Below are 12,589 nucleotides of genomic sequence, written 5' to 3' on the forward strand. Positions count from 1 at the left end.
GAACCTTTCTCTGTATAAAGTCTTCAACCCAAACTTGCCCATGACGTCAATAACTCATTTTCTAAAAAAAGTCACGTAGCCCATTGTGATCTCAGGCGCCTCATTTGAAAAGAGTAAAATCCTGTCTTAGAAATACGATGAGAGAAGAGGGACTGATCGCATTAGCCATTTGTCCATTGAAAAGACTATGTTAAACGACATTAATAAGGTGAGTCAAAAGTCTGCAACCTACAAGACAAGGCGAATGGAACTAATCTTTAAATAAGGAAGTTGCAAGATTTATAATGTATGCAGCCCCTCTGAATTCAATACCCACGAGCCACCACTGTTATTAATTATATTTTGTCTTAAATTTTCATTATTTCTTGTACTTCCATTTGCAGATGGTGTCTAGATGATAACCCTCTGAAACAGTCAACATATCACATGAAGGGCCTGGATGCACTGGTTCTAGTGGGTGAAAGAGCTGGTACTTATGACTTTTTAAAGTATATCTCTCATTTGTAGCATTTCTCTGTTATGTATAATAAAAAACCACAGATTTTCTAGTTAGTTGTGAAGATTGTTCCACTCAGTGCGACATCTGGAAAGTGAAGATTCCATGTATGAACAATCCAAGCATTGTTTACGAAGTTCCTTCTTTCTCCTTCACCTACACACTGCAGACAATGATCGTGAAGCAATTGAAAGGAATGGTGGAAGGCCATGTATAGAATTCTGTTCTGTCTTTACCACATCAAAATACAGTGAAACCTGTTCAAAACGGAAGTGACATGGTCCTATTTTTTTTCCGTTGTGGACAGGTTTCCGTATTATTCAGGTGTGAAGTTAAAATGGAATATTTTATCATTTGTATAAATAAAAAACAAAATGGCATGCTGCAAATTGTAGGAATCACAAAATATTCCGTTTAACACTAGTGACATTAAATTAGCTTCCTTTTGCTTATGTAATTGGTGAATGATCTTGATGAAAATCTCATTTCCTGTATAAATTGTATCGTAACTCACTCATTAAGCACTATAAAGTTTATTAATTACACTAAATTTAATATCTAACTCTATACTATAATACTGGACTGTATATCACAGCACATTATTTAATTGGACTAGGAGTCTTTCATTAGAAGCCTTGAATTTTGGATTATCCAATTTCTTTTCCAGTTCAAGGGTTTGCATTGCAGAATAGATCCAGAAATTGGCACGATCTTTGAAAGAGCAAGAAGAATCCACTCTCACAACAGTTCATTTATTTCTATGTAACCAGTTGTTTTCTGTTTCCTTTTTATGTCACCATTATTGACCGCAAGCCACTCACTCATGATACGGCCTTTATTTCTGAAAGTGTTAAGTTACACCTGAGTTTTCCATTCCTAAATTTCAACATTATTTTCCATACGCTTCGTTTCTAATTTTCCTCGATAACTTTTACTTCATCAGTTAATGATAGTGCAAAATTTCATCATGAAATCACTAATAGACTTTCGTTCTACCCAGCTACGACAGTATACAGGGGTGAAGCGTGAAGCATTGAATTTCTTTGAAGGGACTCGTCTACCTAGTCAATAGGGTAATAAAATTTATGACCACCAGGCCAACAAACTCTCGCACCCTCAACAATTTTGCGAAGAAAACTTGTTTTTATCTTAGTGACCTACGTATTTCATACATTCCTTGAAAGCACATATTGTTTCAAAATATAGTTTACATTACAGTAGTGTGTCGAAAATATTATTTCCGTTTTGAACAGTAGCAGACAATTTCCATTTCTGCGTTGGACAGTTTCCGTTTTATTCAGAAAAAATTACACATAATATATACGAATTTCGCCGGGACCAATAAATTGTTCCGAATTAGACAGGATTCCGGATTATTCAGGTTCCGATTTGAACAGGTTTCACTGTAACACCTTTCCAAGGTTACTTTGATTTCTGAGAACAAAAATAAGTCGCATGGTGCTAAGATCGGTGATTACCTGACTACAATAGATGAGACAACACACATTTTTTTTGTGTTGATCAGAAACTTCCTAGTAATGAAAGCCTTGTGACTTACTGTGTAGTCAGGCAATAGGAACAAACTGTTTTCTTCTTGACACTTACACTGTACACAATGGAATCTCAAAGTTTCCAGATAATACTAACTGTCACAAGCATTTTGTGCACAACTCCCTTGCTGTCACACAAAATGACTTACAGCCTTGTTTATCTTTTATACAGCCGAACCTCGATACAACATATTACTGTGATGTACCGAAGTACATATGGAGTTTCAGTGCAGTAATTCTGCATTTCCATATGGTGAAGAATTGGTAGGACGGAAAAAAAATTCTCTCTGGCACCGAGACTCGAACTCGGGTTTCCAGCTTTATGTGCCAGTGCTTTATCCACTAAGCCACAGAGAGAAGAGAGAACTTCTCTCTGTTCTGCCGATTCTTCACCATCTCAATACAACAGTTTTCTGGGGACTAGAAAAATTGTGTTATATTAGGCTTATTGTTGTATTGAAGGATTATGAAATTTTTCCCAAATTTTCTGTTGTGAAAGAGAGAGTATAGTACAAATAACTATGAAACATTACATACTGTGAAATAACATTTGATTACCAGCACTGTGTTTGATTTTTCTTCTACAACTACCACTTTAATGAAAGTAATCCCATGTCTGACTTTAAAACCTTGTAGCCAACTGTTGTTTGCTTTGAAGTTCGAATCACATTGACAAAATTAACTGCTTTTGACATACAATAGGGCCTGTATGACACTTCTGCCCAGCTAAACTGTAAATGTTATGTTCTTTCTTTTGTTTCATTCTTGCTTTATGACACGCACACAGAGTATATAAGAGAGACCTATAGTTCTTCTCACACATTTCCTTCTCAAATGGCGTCAGTTTATGATGACCTTCAGTGTAGCACTTTTAAGAACGATCTCTCTTTGGATTCATATTCACCTCTGGTAGATGACAGCACCAGTTGATGCCTCGTAACACTAGTCCCATGTTTCAGTTGCCGCACTGACTGATCTAGTACTTGGAACATTTGGACGAACTTTTTTTTTACCAAAAAGGCAAATATATTTGTTTAATATTCTGCCCTATACTTAGCCTTCATCTGTCAGTTTTAAAGGTCTGACATCCATTTTTAAAATGCTATGCACAGCTCTTAATTATAAACTTTTCATGATATAAATTTTTAACTTTAAAAAATCAAAGAATATTATCACGTAAAAATTATGATTTCTATTAATATTTTTATCTCATTAACCAATACTCAACTCTAAAAATCCATGCACAGTTTTCCTAATCATGAGATGTAATTTAAAAAATGCAAGTAACAAATCTGAAGCCATGAGGAATGTTTTGAATTTATACATAATTTAATTAAAATAAGTGAACATTATTACCTAAGGAACTAACTGAAACTTTATGAAATTTGTTACTATCATTTAAATGTACAGACACAGGAAACACAACGTATTTGGAAGCAATTGATAAAAAGTTTTTAAAGTTTCTAAACTCAGTCCCAGTGACCCTTTATAGGAACAAAGGAATGATTTGAAATCACAATAAAAACACAGGACAGTATGAACTATAAGTACAGTAAGAACTCACACTCGGCAGTTGGTGTCAAACATGTAAAGGAAAAATATCCAGATTGTACACGGTTTGACAGAAGATCATGACGTGACTGTATTGGACATGCCTCAGATATCACAGAAAATGCTCCAAGAAAACAAAATTCTTGGAATCGATTTATTGCAACAGATAGCTCTGAAACAGAGTACTGAATTACGGAATGGGAATGCAAAGAAACTGTGGTTTCAGAAATAATCAAAAGAAAAAAAGGGAGTGGGGCTGCTGATTTGCTTCAAATGTACTAAAGGTTTTATTCATCGAGAATTTTCTCTTTACTGTAACTTCTTTGTTCTTCATTGACAGCACAAACTTCAGTCAGTCGGAAGCACTGAGGCTCACTGTGATTGTCATTGGAGAATGCAATAGGATCTCCATTATCCAGCCCTCAACTAACCTTACTGTGGATTATTTGCATCAAAAAGAAAGAACGCGATTTTTTAAGTGTATACAATGATGGTTTTAGACTGCTCTTTTCTAGTTCCTGAATTGTGCTCATAGTGAAGAGGTAGGTTTGGAAGTAAATCCCGAAAAGATAAAGTATATATGTTTATGTCTCGTGACTGGAATATAGTACGAAATGGAAATATACAAATTGGAAATTTAAATTTATTCTTTGAAAAGGTGGAAAAGAAAGTATATATATAAAACCTTAATAAGACTAGTTATTTTATATGGTGCAGAAACATGAACGGTCCACACCTGTGGAGTAACGGTTAGCATGCCTAGCCGCGAAACCAGGTGGCCCGGGTTCGATTCCCGGTCGGGACAAGTCACCTGGTTGAGGTTTTTTCCGGGGTTTTCCCTCAACCCAATATGAGCAAATGCTGGGTAACTTTCGGTGTTGGACTCCGGACTCATTTCACCGGCATTATCACCTTCATCTCATTCAGATGCTAAATAACCTGAACTGTTGATAAAGCGTCGTAAAATAATCTACTAAAATAAAAAAAAAAACATGAACATTAAATGTTGAAACGTGCAACAGGCTAGCAGTTTTTGAAAGAAAGATTTTGAGGAAGATATTGAGAGCGGTTCATGATGGCGTCAACTGATGAAGAAGATATAATAATGAGTTGATGGATATGTATGGTTAGTTGGGAGACCGGAGGGAAAAAGACCTTTGGGGAGGCCGAGACATAGATGGGAGGATAATATAAAAATGGATTTGAGGGAGGTGGGATATGATGGTATTGAATGGATTAATCTTGCTTAGGATAGGGACCGATGGCTAGCTTATGTGAGGGCGGAAATGAACCTCCAGTTCTCTAAAATCCATAAGTATGCTTAAGAATTCTTTTGGTATAAGTCTCCTTTTCTGTAGGCCTATATAATTCCCTTGTGACTTCATGAATAGAATTATTAAAAAGAATGGGTGGAAGGAGACATGCTTGTTATTGTTCTGTGGCCCCTATGTACTACTTCACTTTTACTTGATGTTCGTGTTACAGTGCAGTCTTTGTATGATATGTTGAAGCACACATTCTTGTTATTGACCACATTTTGTAAAATATAATTAAATAATATGTGAATTCATTGTACGGTTGGTTCTTTTAGGGCCATTCATTCTCATTGTTCTTTCTGACTTTTCATTGTGTAGTGCAACAGTACGTTTTAAACTGTGCATATTTTTTACATTTCAGATGGTTTCATCTGTATGTTGGTTCATTTGTGCCCCTCGTATAGTCTGTTTACAACCTGAGTTTCAAGTTTAAAAATTAATAAACGTGTGGCACAACAGCCTGTAGAGGATCAAGGCCGACTGCTGGCAAAGGTGAACGATCATCCGACTAGTATGGGGATAGCTTATGGTAATTGCATTTATATTTTTTATTTATTCTGATATGTTAAAAGGAGTTTGTAAGCCTACTTAAAAGAAAGTAGTGAGTTTTGTCGTAAACATACAAATAACCAAATTTTGGATAAATTAGACCTACTTGAGGTTTTCTGGAAACATATTCCTTGATACTTCGTACATGGTTCTGAAATGTACTGATGACAGGAAATGAATTTGGTAATTCTCTAAAAGAATTACACCAAAGGAGGCACATCTGCCTTTGCTCCCTTCTTGCTAAACAGACGAGAGGTTCAGGACGCAATACTAGGGAAGCAGACCATTTCCCTAGTAATTCGTTCTGGACCTCTCACGTGTTATGTTGGTATTTAGTAGTGGAGAGAAAGAGAGATGTACCTCCTTTGATGTTTTTCTGGAGAATTAATTTCAATTTTATTACATTGTTGTCAGTTTAGTCAACTGTCCGAGGACGGGTTGGAGCCCCATAAGTGACACCAGTAAGGTAACACTCATGAGGTAACTAAGCTATGAGATAATGGGGTAGGGTGGCCAGTTCCTTTCCCTCTTCATTTCATACATCATTGGCTAGTAACATATTCCACTAATCGGACTTAAAATGTATACAAGTAATAATTATTGTTCTTCCTCTGACACCTATCGTCAAGTGACATGTACTGCCTGATAATAGATGTACAGTACACATCAACCAGAACCTCAATCAGAGGTGTTTTGACATTGTGGATAGTAAAAATATATAAGTAGACAGATTTTGTCTATTCAGAATCCATTCTGTGTGAAAATTTATGGTGAATAAATATGCAGATTACGAGACATGCACACTTGCTGCTGCTGCCGCTGCTAGTAATTGGGATAACACTGTCAGTTCTTTTGTTTTTATGTTTTAAAGCTATAATTTTTTTATTTAACCCCTGTGTGGTTTTATATAGTGTTCCCATCCTAGTGATTAGTTGCTTGCCATTAGATACAAAGCTTCATTCTTCAAAATTCATTGTCCTTGACCATGCTCATACTTTGGATCTAGTTGATTGTAGTAGAACTGACTTTGCTCCTTTGAAGAAAAAAACTTTACAATAGAAAAAATTTAAAATTATTTTATTTAATCTAATGTTCTTCTTAATGTTACATAAAATTGAAGAATATCAACGTACTTTATAAATAATACACAATTTATAACATATATCAAGTCATGACTACAATACTGTTTTAACCAGGGGTGATTTCTCAGGGCATGCTATGCTTGCTGCGCAAGCCCAATATTTTCGTAGAATGCGTATTTCTCAAAATGGGATTACGCACATTAAAATTTCTTTTCATTTTTGTAATAATGTCTAGGCATAATACAATCCGCAGGTTGCACACCGCGAGATCGCAACTCTTGCTCGTTTCTCGGAGCTACAGGAAAGACGTAGAAACAGCGAGAATATGATGCGCGTGCAAGTGCCTTCCTCCTAATCCGTCCCAGTCGCAATGCTTCTGTTATATGCTGTATGAAGCTCTGGTCCGAGAGCTACACTGACTATTTAACGTTGCACAAATGGCAGCAGTGTTGCCAATTCAGCGGTTTTCCCGCTAGATCTAGCGTTTTTCGGCGTTAGTTTAGCGGGTAAAATTTATGAAACTTGTATTGCTGAGCTAGGGATTTAGCGGGTATTTTTAGCACTCACAGCGGCAAAATAATATAATTTTACATTGACAATATAGCAATTTAGCGGTTTCTACAAGGCTCCACAACGGATGTTTAAGAATCGAGTTGGCAACACTGATTGGCAGCAGTTTCTACCAGTGAATGTGCTGTGATTTGCGAGTGCAATGTAATTTTATGAGCGGAATGCAAATGTTAGCTGCTGCATGTATTAACGTTAATTTGAAGTGTTGCAATGAGTTTGGAAATGTGTGTTATTGAAACTCTATTATCAAATCCATTTTCCCGGAGGACTATTCAAGAGAAGACCGACATATGAACGGCAGACCATGTCCAGGGCTCCCAGGTTTAAAAAGACAGCATAAGGAGAAAAATAGAGAATATGTGCGGTCTTTCAGTGCATCTCAATACAACAATACTCATTGGTTGGCAGGGTCGAAAAAACTGAATAAACTGTTTTGTTGGCCGTGTTTGTTATTTTTTACAGATAACGGTGTATGGTGTAAAAGTGGCTTTGACAATTTAAATGCTTTAACATTGTCTATTACAAGACACGAAAATCTGCAAACCAGATGAATTATATCCTCCCATCTTCCCCCATCAATAAAAGAGCAAGCCTAACTTTCGTGACCAGCATTCGCCCCTGGTTTTAACACTTATCTCTTAAAGGTTAATGGCTTTGCAGTACTCATCTTTGAATAATTTCTATCTGCCCAGTCCCTTGAAATCAATTTTGGGTCCATTATTGTTTTTAATTTACATCAATGATTTAATCTCAACCATACATAAATTATCCCAGGTAATCTTATTTGCAGATGTCGAAAGTGTGATTACGGTACAATCATCTTATTAACACACCTAATAGTGTTAAATCTAATGAGGTATTGTTTAGTGTAAATAGACCAGCACTTAATGTTGATAATTCCATTGTAGTCAAATTTAGTACCAGCAGCTACATGTAATAGTGCTCAGGTTTTCTACAAGATTAGATTAAAGGGTATTGATCCAAACAATCTATAAGCACAGTCAGACTGGAAAACCCACATGTAATACATTACTCCTAAATTAAGCTCTCCTTGTTGAAGCATTAAGATCCATATTTTCTCTTAGCAATATAAGCAGTCCTAAAATTCAGTACTTTGCATATTTCCGTTGTGTAATGAAATGTGGATTAATATTCTCATCTGAAGCTAAACATATTTTTGTTTTACAAAAGAAAGGTGCTGGTATAACGATAGTGACAATTATGCATAAAAGGACACCATGTGAAAAGATTTTAAAAATTTATAAATATTGACTTTACCTTGTGAGTACATTCTTTCCTTTGTAATGTTTTGTGTTAAAACCAAAATACATGTAATACTAATAAAATAATTCATAATTTTAATACAAGACACAAATTAGACCTCCATCTACCCTCTGTTAGTCTCAGCTGTTATAAAAAAGGAGTTCACTATTCACTGCCTAACTATCTCAAAGCTTTGAAGATCGAGAGAAAATGTTTAGAACAGAATTAACAAAATTTCTGCATACCGGTACTTATACCTTCTACTCAGTAAATTGATGACTTGTTTATACTTCTAAATTGAATTAATCTGACTTAGTATATTGAATGACATCTGTAAGTTTAAAGCATCATTAAGTATTATTACTACTGCTACAGATAACGATACTTACTGTTATTGCTGTTAGGATGAAATAAGCATTATAATCTTGTATAAATGTTTATTAAGGATTCTGCATGCTGCCGTTGCTGCTGGGATAATAGACTGATCATTAAAATATATTAATACATTAAGTTGTTGAATTTTAGTGTTGTTAGTAGGAACTGCACAGTTTGCTCAGTGGTTCAAGTTCGTTGCATCATCATTCTTCACAGTTCAATGAGATAAGGGATCCAGTTTTGTTGAAATATTTTGTCAATGTAACTGTGTTACAAAATGAGTCGAATTGTTGTGTCATTGTTTCTCCATGGAATATGTTTGGGCTGATCAATTGATCATTAAAAATACTGTCACACATTGTTCTCTAGCTAAAGTTCGTGGTCATTGTTAGTTCTTGAGTTGTGGTGAATTTCTCTGGTTGAGTGAGATGTTGAAATTCTGTAGTTATTGCACATCCTTTCGTGGTAAGTTGGTTGGCAGTTTCATTTACAACATAGCGGTTATTCAAATGAAGAAGGTGAAGAACATTTCACTTGTTATTTTGCGAGCCATTTGATTTATATTTCATATATTAAATTATTTAATTTTAAAAACCAAAGCACTATAAATCAGTAAATCTCAAGTACAGTATCACCAGTCTGTTTAAATATTCCCGCTGTTGTGTAACTTTCACGTCTCAGTTCCTCGAGCGGCTGCGACGAGGCACTGATTCTCAAATTTAAAATATTATTTTGTTCCTCTATGTCAGGGTGGTTGCTATGACAACGACTGAGACATTTCCCCCCTCACTTCCATATTCTTCAAAAAATGGGTGTTGCTGTGACGAACACGTATTTGGTCTTCAGCCCAGTCGATGCGCTTTCTATAATGGGTGACACGGAGATTTACGACTACTTGTCTGTCCAGCAACATGGCCCGTCCTAAAGAAAACTTTCCTTAAAATTCTGCTTTGTCAAGTCTTCTTTCTATATAGGTCCTATTATGTTTTATGATTTTAATTTTTGTGCTGCTATCTTCACTCCTTTCATTTTTTATTCTTCTGGTTACAATTTTACTGTACCTCATAGGAAAATTTCACTAAAAATTAATATTATGAAAGCAATGGAAAGAAAGTTTGATGTTCTGAACACAGCCTTGTTAGTGCAAATTATGAATGAATATTTGCCTTTCCTCAGTACCTCAGTCTGTTTTTCGTTGTGTTTTATGTCGGTTCTCGACTCTCGCTATTCAGTTGTGATAATTTTTAAAATATAATTTATTTTACTTATTACTTTATTAGGTGAAGACATTAAGTGCGTTTCAGTTTCTAATGAATTTCTGATAAGTGTGTTAGGAACTACTATATAAGTTTTTGTATTATGTTGCAATGTCAAAATGAATCCGTTCAATCACGCAGTATGTACATTAATTCAAACCTCACTGGTGTGAGCAGGATAAGAGTTATCTATTGTTTCTAGACAGAACTCAACCAATTTTAGACAAACTGTAAAAAGTTAAACTCACAAGCTGGTAAACCATACCAACTTAATTTTAAAACTTCATGGTACTGCAAGCATCAGTGAGTGGTTGTGTGGGAGCCACTACATTGAAATACTATTTTGTTAGTCATGCCTACTACTTGGGTTTAAAAACATGTGTGGAATGAAACCGGATTCAGTGATTTTCTAAAATAATGTTAGTCATACTCTACAAAAACATGAAAATTCGGCGGAACATTTAAAGTGCGTGCTGCAGTTCAAACATTTACAGAAGAATATGAACACTATTGGGAATGTTCTGAAAGAAAATGCTAGGCTATTGTTAGTGCAGTATATTGAAAATGTTCGTTTAAACAGACATGTTATGCAGTCAGTCATTGACTCTGCTTTGTATTTAAGCAAGCAGGAATTATCATTTCGGGGCCATGACGAAAGCGCTTCTTCGCTTAATCATGGTAATTTCAGATACCGCACCATGCTAGAATTTTGAACGTAGAGAAAAGTAGAAGTGAATTCTCAGGGAGGAAGTACAGACTGCTGCTACAGTGGAAAAAGTGATATAGAACATGATCATAATTACAAGATATTGTTCTTTGAGATCCTTGACATCATCATGCAGATCGATAAAAGATTTGGGGATTTAGAAAAACTTTGTTTCTTCAGAAAACCTATTATGTGTCTTTCTCGTGTTAAATTTACATTACCTCGTTAACATGTTTCAGCCTGTTATCGGACATCTTCAGAACTGGTTGTAGCTGGTCTTGGCACCTTTTGTTTGTGTTTTCTGTAGGGGTGTGTTTGTGTAGTGTAATGTGGAGTCAAAGAGTGTGTGTTCTAAAATTGAATTGTGTGTTGAGAATTTCATTTGGATGTGTTTTTGTGTGCCTATATATTTCGTATTGTTTTAGTGTGTTTAGTTTCTGGCTATTTGGTTAAATATGTAGAATTTACGTGTCTCTGTAGGTGTGGTTAGCATTTGTGATGTGTTCTGCATATGTGGAAGTGTTTTGTAGTTTTGTTATGGCTGTGATGGGTTTTTGTAACGTGTTTGAAATGACCTGCCTGTCTGTCCTATGTAGAAGTTGTTGCAGGTGTTGCAGTTTATGTTACACTACACAAACACACCCCCACAGGAAACACAAACACAAGGCACCAAGACTACCAACAACCAGTTCTGAAGATGGCCGATAACAGGTTGAAACATGTAAACGAGGCAATGTAAATTTAACACGAGAAAGACACATAATACGTTTTCTGAAGTGATATAGTGTTAAAAGTTGTGTAATAACTTCGTTTTGTCAGCCTGGCTGATGCTTCCAAATTTGACACTTATAGTAGAAACTTCCCACATGATGCATTTTCTTCACTGTAAGCTAGCTATTTCAGCATATTAAAAAAAAAGACGTAGGTTCTAAAAACTAAACTTGAGCTTTTGTACCAGAACAGTGAATAAAGAAATATACCAGTTATGAAAGTGCTAGACTTCTTCATGACAACGATATCAACAAAGATGTATTTGGAGAAGTGTATAAGTTAAATTCCCTCATTTTAATACTAGCATCTACTAGCTTATCCGTCGAGAGGAGCTCCTCGTGTTTAAAACGAATAAAAACAAGACAGAGAAACTCAATGTCACAGAAGAGACTGTCGGCATTAGGGAATATTTGTGTTGGACAAAAGATTGGAGATATGAGGACAGTGACCTAGTCTACCTCTATTGAAAGTTGAAACACAATGCGAAGCCTTTATTAAATTTTATGGTTTTCCAAGAAAACTTCCACCTTGTCAGTTAATCTTCCTAGCATATTATAAAATACATACTTTTCTGGGATTCATCTCCCTCATCCCTATAAAATAGCCATGTCTACACTGTGTGCAAGTGAGAGCGTAACTACCTTCTTCTCTTTCTAAAATCTAGTAATTCGATTACAATAGGGGCCAGTCTTCTGTTTCGACCGCTGTAGTTTTGCAGTTGCAGTTTCTGTACTGAGTTTGTATATGAAGGTTGTGTGTTTAGTTTGATAAAGAAAAAAAAATCAGTTTTATGTGGCCTGTGAAAAGTGTAAACTCCATTATGTCAAATGAGAATTTGAGAGGTAAACTCGGTGAAACGTTTGGATTTAAATTGAACGATCGTGGAGAAGTGCTTGACAGAAAATAATTTTTTTCGTGTTTAATGAAGCAGGAAACATTGTTACTAAATGTAGAGCGGCACTTAATTCGGAGCATGTGAATACACTCGCATGTTTAAAATCATGTATGAAGTAATATTAACTAGGTGAGTCTTCATACTTTTTGTTATTTAGGTTTGTCTAAAAAATTCCCTCATAATAAATATGTTAGTAAGTAATTAATATA

At 35.4% G+C, this 12,589-nt stretch overlaps 1 long non-coding RNA gene across 6 annotated transcripts in view; it reads left to right on the plus strand.

Moving 5' to 3' along the window:
* LOC138693722 (uncharacterized) overlaps positions 1-12,589 on the plus strand; it is a 136,225-nt gene that overhangs the window by 22,655 nt on the left and 100,981 nt on the right. For 5 of the 6 annotated variants that reach the window (XR_011330408.1, XR_011330406.1, XR_011330409.1 and 2 more), the window contains 2 exons: positions 384-469; positions 5,275-5,442. This is a non-coding gene — a long non-coding RNA (uncharacterized lncRNA). The remainder of the gene's footprint in view (positions 1-383; positions 470-5,274; positions 5,443-12,589) is intronic. The other variant, XR_011330411.1, reaches the window with a different exon arrangement.

Source organism: Periplaneta americana, unplaced genomic scaffold (genome assembly GCF_040183065.1).
Source record: "Periplaneta americana isolate PAMFEO1 unplaced genomic scaffold, P.americana_PAMFEO1_priV1 scaffold_19, whole genome shotgun sequence".
Classification (NCBI taxonomy): Eukaryota; Metazoa; Arthropoda; class Insecta; order Blattodea; family Blattidae; genus Periplaneta; species Periplaneta americana.